Source organism: Cupressus sempervirens, chromosome 4 (assembly GCF_028749045.1).
Source record: "Cupressus sempervirens isolate cs-2001-9-10 chromosome 4, ASM2874904v1, whole genome shotgun sequence".
NCBI classification, from domain to species: Eukaryota; Viridiplantae; Streptophyta; class Pinopsida; order Cupressales; family Cupressaceae; genus Cupressus; species Cupressus sempervirens.
The window spans coordinates 161224481-161230480 of record NC_143121.1 but is presented as its reverse complement, the minus strand read 5'-3'; the positions used below and the strand labels follow the sequence as shown (position 1 = coordinate 161230480).

The window sequence follows — 6000 nt, the reverse complement described above, 5'->3', positions numbered from 1 at the left end:
GAAGTATATCACTCTTAAAGGTAGGTTTGGTGTCTATTATTATTACCATTTCCCCTTACTAAATCACATTGGACACCACGATATTAATTCCATCATGTTCTTTTTGTTGCATGATTTAGATGTCATTGTGATGCATGTTAGGAAGAGGAAGGAGAACAACTTTTTTACTTTGCATTAGAGGATCACTTTTTATCATTATAATTTGCATTAATCTTTGTTCCCTTCTCATTGTATTCTCATGCAAGATTTCCAATATCTTCCTAACCCACCTAGAGTCATTGGAGAGAATTATTTTGTAGCCCCAACCCCTTGGTCTTCCCTATCTTCTACCCCTTCTGGGACCCCCAAAAAAAATAAAAATGAAAAGACATTGTTAGGTCCGAGGTTAATGTTAACAAACCTAAAATTGAAGCCCATATGGATGTTGAATTGATGAAGTATAAAGAGGAGCATAAGGGTGTCCATAGGAAGTCAAGTATAATGGAAAAGAGTAAGGCAGGGTGTAAACATCTATATGTATAATAAGAGAATGGATATAACCTGAATAAGTTTTGAGGTCTACTATGAGTGCCAAGAAAAACAAGACCAGGAAAAAAGAGAAAGATGTTAGGAATCACTATGTCAAGGAGGATGAGGAAGAAGATGAGACTTTGGACTTAGATGAAGAGGATGAAAAGATGAAGAAATATCTGAGCTTGGATTCCACCCATGTGTCTATGAGCTTCACTATTAACAATGTGGAGTTCACCTCTGTTGCCTCCCCTATTGCCACTACCATGAAAGATACCTCCCCTATAGTGGCTAAATCCCCAACATGTGCTATGAAAAAAGGAAAAAAAAAATTGTAAGCCTACCCTAATGTAGGTCCAAGATGTTGGCAAGCCTAAGGGAAATTGTGTTGGGTTCTTGGAGGTAGAAAATGCAATGGATGAAGTCAAAAATGATATCAAGTCCATGAAAATCAAATTTTCCTCTTTGGATGAGAGTTTCAACATGCCCACCAATTGTTTTGTGAAGGTTATGCATGCATCAACAACTATGGTGCAACTCTTGTAGTAGGAGAAAAGAAGATGAGTCTTTAGAAGGTTGAGAATTAGAGAAACATTATGAATTTATGGTGGATGACTAGACAAGGATCCTCCATTCAAGGTTGGGGGAGGATGTGGCATAAAATTAATTCCTTTGTTTACTATCCTTTAATTTTAGAGTTGTGGATCCACTGGGATACAACCCAACTACTATTCTTCTAGACTAGCCCTATGTTGGCTTTCTTGCCTTTCATATTTTTAAAAACTTTACTAGTAGCATTAGGAATATTTTTATTTCGTATAAATGTTGGATAATTCTATGGGCACTACTAGTTTTGTGCTTAATAAGTACTTTATATGGCTATATAAGTTTTGTGGGGATGTATTTATTATATTATCTATTGGGGTTGTGGATGTGTTGGTTGTCTGCTAATAATGGGTTTATCATTATTTTCTACTTAAGGACCAACCCCCTAGTCATGGTTGCTTTAGTATTAAAAAAAGAACCTATTAGCAAGCAAGTTCAATAGTTGTGCATTTAAATTTTGTGTGTGTAGCAATTGAATGAAATATTGTATGTATTTTGTGTCTCATTTTTACCCCCCTTTTTAGCAACCTTAACTACACTATTATTTATTTCTAATTAAGGTTTCAAGATGTGAATTTTTAGACACTCATCATATCAAAACATCTAATAACTCATACGTCCTAAAATTAATTGTTTAAATATTCCACTATAACATAATTGTGGTATTTATACATGTCCAAGAAAAAACTAACTTTCATTATTAGAACACTATCTTATTCTTATTTGAAAATAACTTATATCTAAGGTAAACAATCCTAGTACCATTTGAAAACCATAAAATATTGTCATCTCTAATATTTATATTCAATAAAAATGAACCAATTCCTCAACAAAAAATATCTTATTTGTTATTATAAAAAACACACTATTATTCAAAATACAACTTAAATTCATCTTATAATTCTATCTTCTTAATCAAAACAACATTTTACTATTTATTTTACTTTCTCCACATTTTACATTTAGATCATATTTAGATTTATAATTAAACACACACACACACAAACACACATAAAGATAATGTATATCAAAAACTTCTTCATGGCTTTCACATCTCTTTTAAGTTTAATTTGACTTCTTGCTCTACTCCCCTACTTCAAAGAACTCCCATGATTGCAATATACTTATAGTTATCCTTATTTTTGGAAATAAATTAATTTTTTAGGTGCACCCATATCTTTGAAGAAAAATAATTGAATTCTCATGAGTTGAGTGGCTTTTGAGTTCATGTTGTCTTTCTTGGCCTTAAGGCTCCTTTCTAGATCTACTATGTAACCATCTTGATGGTATACCTAATGTGATTTTGAGTGAAGTTCAAAAATTCTATTCCTTCACCTCAAGAATGTATATCATGGGTTTAGGTTAGCATTTAGTTTATAAAGCCATTCTTTAAGAGAAAGCACTTGAATTGTATAGATTTAGTTTGTTGCAGAAAATAGTGGCTAAGTTGTATAGATTTGAAAGGAATGGTTTCTATTATGTAAGGTAAGATCAAGATCCATGGGTTATATGCTATATTATTTTTACCTCTAAGTCAAAGACTCTAATACCATTTTGGTTATTTTTTATTCAAATTTGGGTCCCTAACAACTCCATCTTTATCTTTTGATTACCTCATTTAGTCTATTAAATGAGTCTATTATTATGTCTGATTAAGGTGATACTCAACTATCTTCTTGTATGGTTTTTGTAAGATATCTTATGCATCTATTGGTAATGCATTGGGATACTTCCTTAAGCTGGATCTAAATACATGTAATTTCTATTGTACTTCATATGATCATTTTCCTGTGCATATAAATTTACAAAGGCACTCTAGTTGATTAGTTGGGTTTATCACCAAATATGTGAACGTCATTTCTCTTAGATGAATAACTATGAGGTCATTTATTTCATTTGTATATATTATTTTTTGACAAACAAATTTAGCCTATACCAAAAATTTACATTGAAAGTTATCAATTACTTCACCATACATATGATATGGAAACAAAACTCAACTGGCAAGTTGACATATTTAAGATGATCTTCTACCTAGGAAATCAAAACATTTAGAGCCCAAATGAAAAACTTACTAAAAATAGTATGTTTCTAAAAATAACATCTATGTACTAAAAAACCTCTTGTTAAGAAGACAAAAACATAAGTATTTTTGGGTGATGCATGATTGCCCTTACACCCATGTTGTTAGTCTTAATCGAGAGGACCAAATGATTGTTGGTACTATGGGAAACAAGGGCATAAGAAGAAAGATTACTAGACTCAAAAGAAAAATGAAGGAGATAAACCAGAAGGGAACAAGGAGGCAAATGTGGTAATTAACAAATCCAAATGCGATGCTTTTCTTCTTTCTTTAGAAAGTATTGATGACCCATGGGTTTTAGATTCTAGTGCTTCATTTCATACAACACCTCATAGAGATTATTTCATTGATTATGTCCAAGAGGATTTCGGACTTATTTATTTGGGGGATAATGAACCCTGAGAAATTTTTGGAAAGGAAAAAGTTAAGATTAAGTTGCAGAATGGTAATCATTGGCTACTACATGAGGTAAGACATGTTCCAACACTAAGTAGAAATTTAATTTCAATAGGGCAACTCTGTGATGAGGGTTGTGTAGTTACTTTTAATGATAAAAATTGGAAGATTTCAAAAGGTTCCCTTGTAGTAGAAAAAGGTGCAAAAGTAGGCACCTTATATCTTTGTATAGGTCATATTGTTCCTTCTACTTTGATTGTTTCATAGAAGAATGAATGTTCAAGAATAGTTGTTGTCGTTGAGCAAGGAGAACAATTAGTTGTTGTAGATTCTAATAAAGCATTATGGCACAATAGACTTGGGCACATGAGTGAGAAAGGTATGAAACTACTTCATTCAAAGAAAGTTTTACCAGGTTTGAAATGTGTCAATAGGGATTTTTGTGAAAGTTTTGTTTATGAAAAATGAAAGAGAGTAAATTTTGTGAAGATTGGGAAAGAAAATAAAAGTTAGAAATTAGAGCTTGTGCATACAGATGTATAGGGACCAGCTCAAGTATCTACCCTTGGTAGCTCTCATTATTATGTTAAATTTATTGATGACGCAACTAGAAAACTATTGGTTTATTTCCTTGGAAATCTGATGTATTTCAAACTTTTAAGAAATAGAAATGCTTGGTTGAAAATAAGACTGGTAAGAAATTATAATGTTTTAAATATGATAATGGTGGTGAGTATTGTAGTCATGAATTTGAAGATTATTGCTCCACTAATGGTATTCATAGGTAGAAAATTGTTCCAAGGACTCCACAGAAAAATGGTGTGGTTGAATGCATGAACATGACAATAATGGAGCATGAGGTTACATGCTAGATTTCTCTTAAACATGTGAGAATAGACTGTTAATACTATTTTATATTTGATAAATAGAGGTCCCTCTACTCCTTTTGGCTGTGGTATTTTAGAGGAAGCATGGACTAGTAAGAAGGTGAGTTATTGTTTTCTCAAAACCTTTGATTATGAAGCATCTTCTCATATAGATTCTAAAAATAGAACCAAGCTGGAAGCTAAGTCAAAGAAATGTGTATTTGTTAGATATGACATTGATGAATTTGGTTATAGGCTTTGGGATTTTGAATTGTAAAATTGTAAGAAGTAGGGATGTCATATTCAGTGAAAAAGTGTTGTACAAAGATCTATTATAGCAACATCAGAAGAAAGAAGTTGATTATGTAATGCTAGATGATGTTCTAGCACTTCCTCATGATGTGCAACAACTGCAAGAACAAATACCACACACAATAGTGAATGTTAGATGATCAACAAGGCTAAGTATATCTCCAAAAATATTTTCTCCTTCTTCATACTTTATTTTACTAACTAATGCTAGTAAACCAAAATGTTATGATGAAGCTATATAGGTGGATACTAAGATTCAATGGGAGTCTGCAATGGCAAACAAAATGGACTCCTTGCTGAAAAATAAGACATGGGATTTATGCAAGTTGCCTGCAAGTAAACAGGCTTTACAAAATAAATGGGTTTACAAGTTGAAAGAAGAGGATGGAGGTAAGAAAATATTTAAGGCCAAGTTAGTTTTAAAAGGATTTGGACAAAAAAAGGTATTGATTTTGATGAGATATTCTCTCCTATTGTAAAAATGACTTCTATCTATATTGTTTTAAATATTATGGCTATTGAAGATTTGCATTTGAAGTAGCTTAATGTTAAAACAACCTTTATTCATGGTGATTTGGATGAAGAGATATATATGGCACAACCACAGGGATTTGAGGTCAAAGTTAAGGAGAACTTAGTGTGTAGATTGACAGAAAGCTTATATGGCTTAAAGCAAGCACCTCAGCAATGGTATCTAAAATTTGACAGTTTTATGCATGAGCATGGGTATAGTAGGTGTCATTCAGATCATTGTATTTATTTTAAGAGGTTGGATGATGAAAACTATAGTATTGTATGTTTATATGTTGATGATATGCTTGTAGCTAGGTCTAACATGGATCACACTAAGGGCTTGAAATGTCAGTTAGCACATGCATTTTCTATGAAGGATCTGGAGGCACCAAAAAAAATCCTTAGTATGAAGATTTGCAAAGATAGGAAGAACAAAAAATTGACATTATCTTAGGCTAATTATATTGTGAAGGTGTTGCAACGTTTCTTTATGGAGAATGCTAAAGCTGTCACCACAATTTTACCTAGTCATTTGAAGTTGACTAAGGAGATGTGTCTCAAGACACAAGAAAAGGAGGATAAGATGTCCAAGGTACCTTATGCTTTAGCTATAGTAAGCTTGATGCATGCTATAGTATATACAAGGCCAGATATTACACATGTAGTGGGAGTCATAAGCAGGTATATGAGTCACTAGGGATTGAGAATTGGAAT

General features: G+C 32.4%; 1 pseudogene; it reads left to right on the top strand.

Moving 5' to 3' along the window:
- Positions 1 to 563: 563 nt before the first annotated feature.
- LOC149560471 (4-hydroxy-3-methylbut-2-en-1-yl diphosphate synthase (ferredoxin), chloroplastic-like) overlaps positions 564 to 6000 on the top strand; it is a 28097-nt pseudogene continuing 22660 nt past the window's right edge.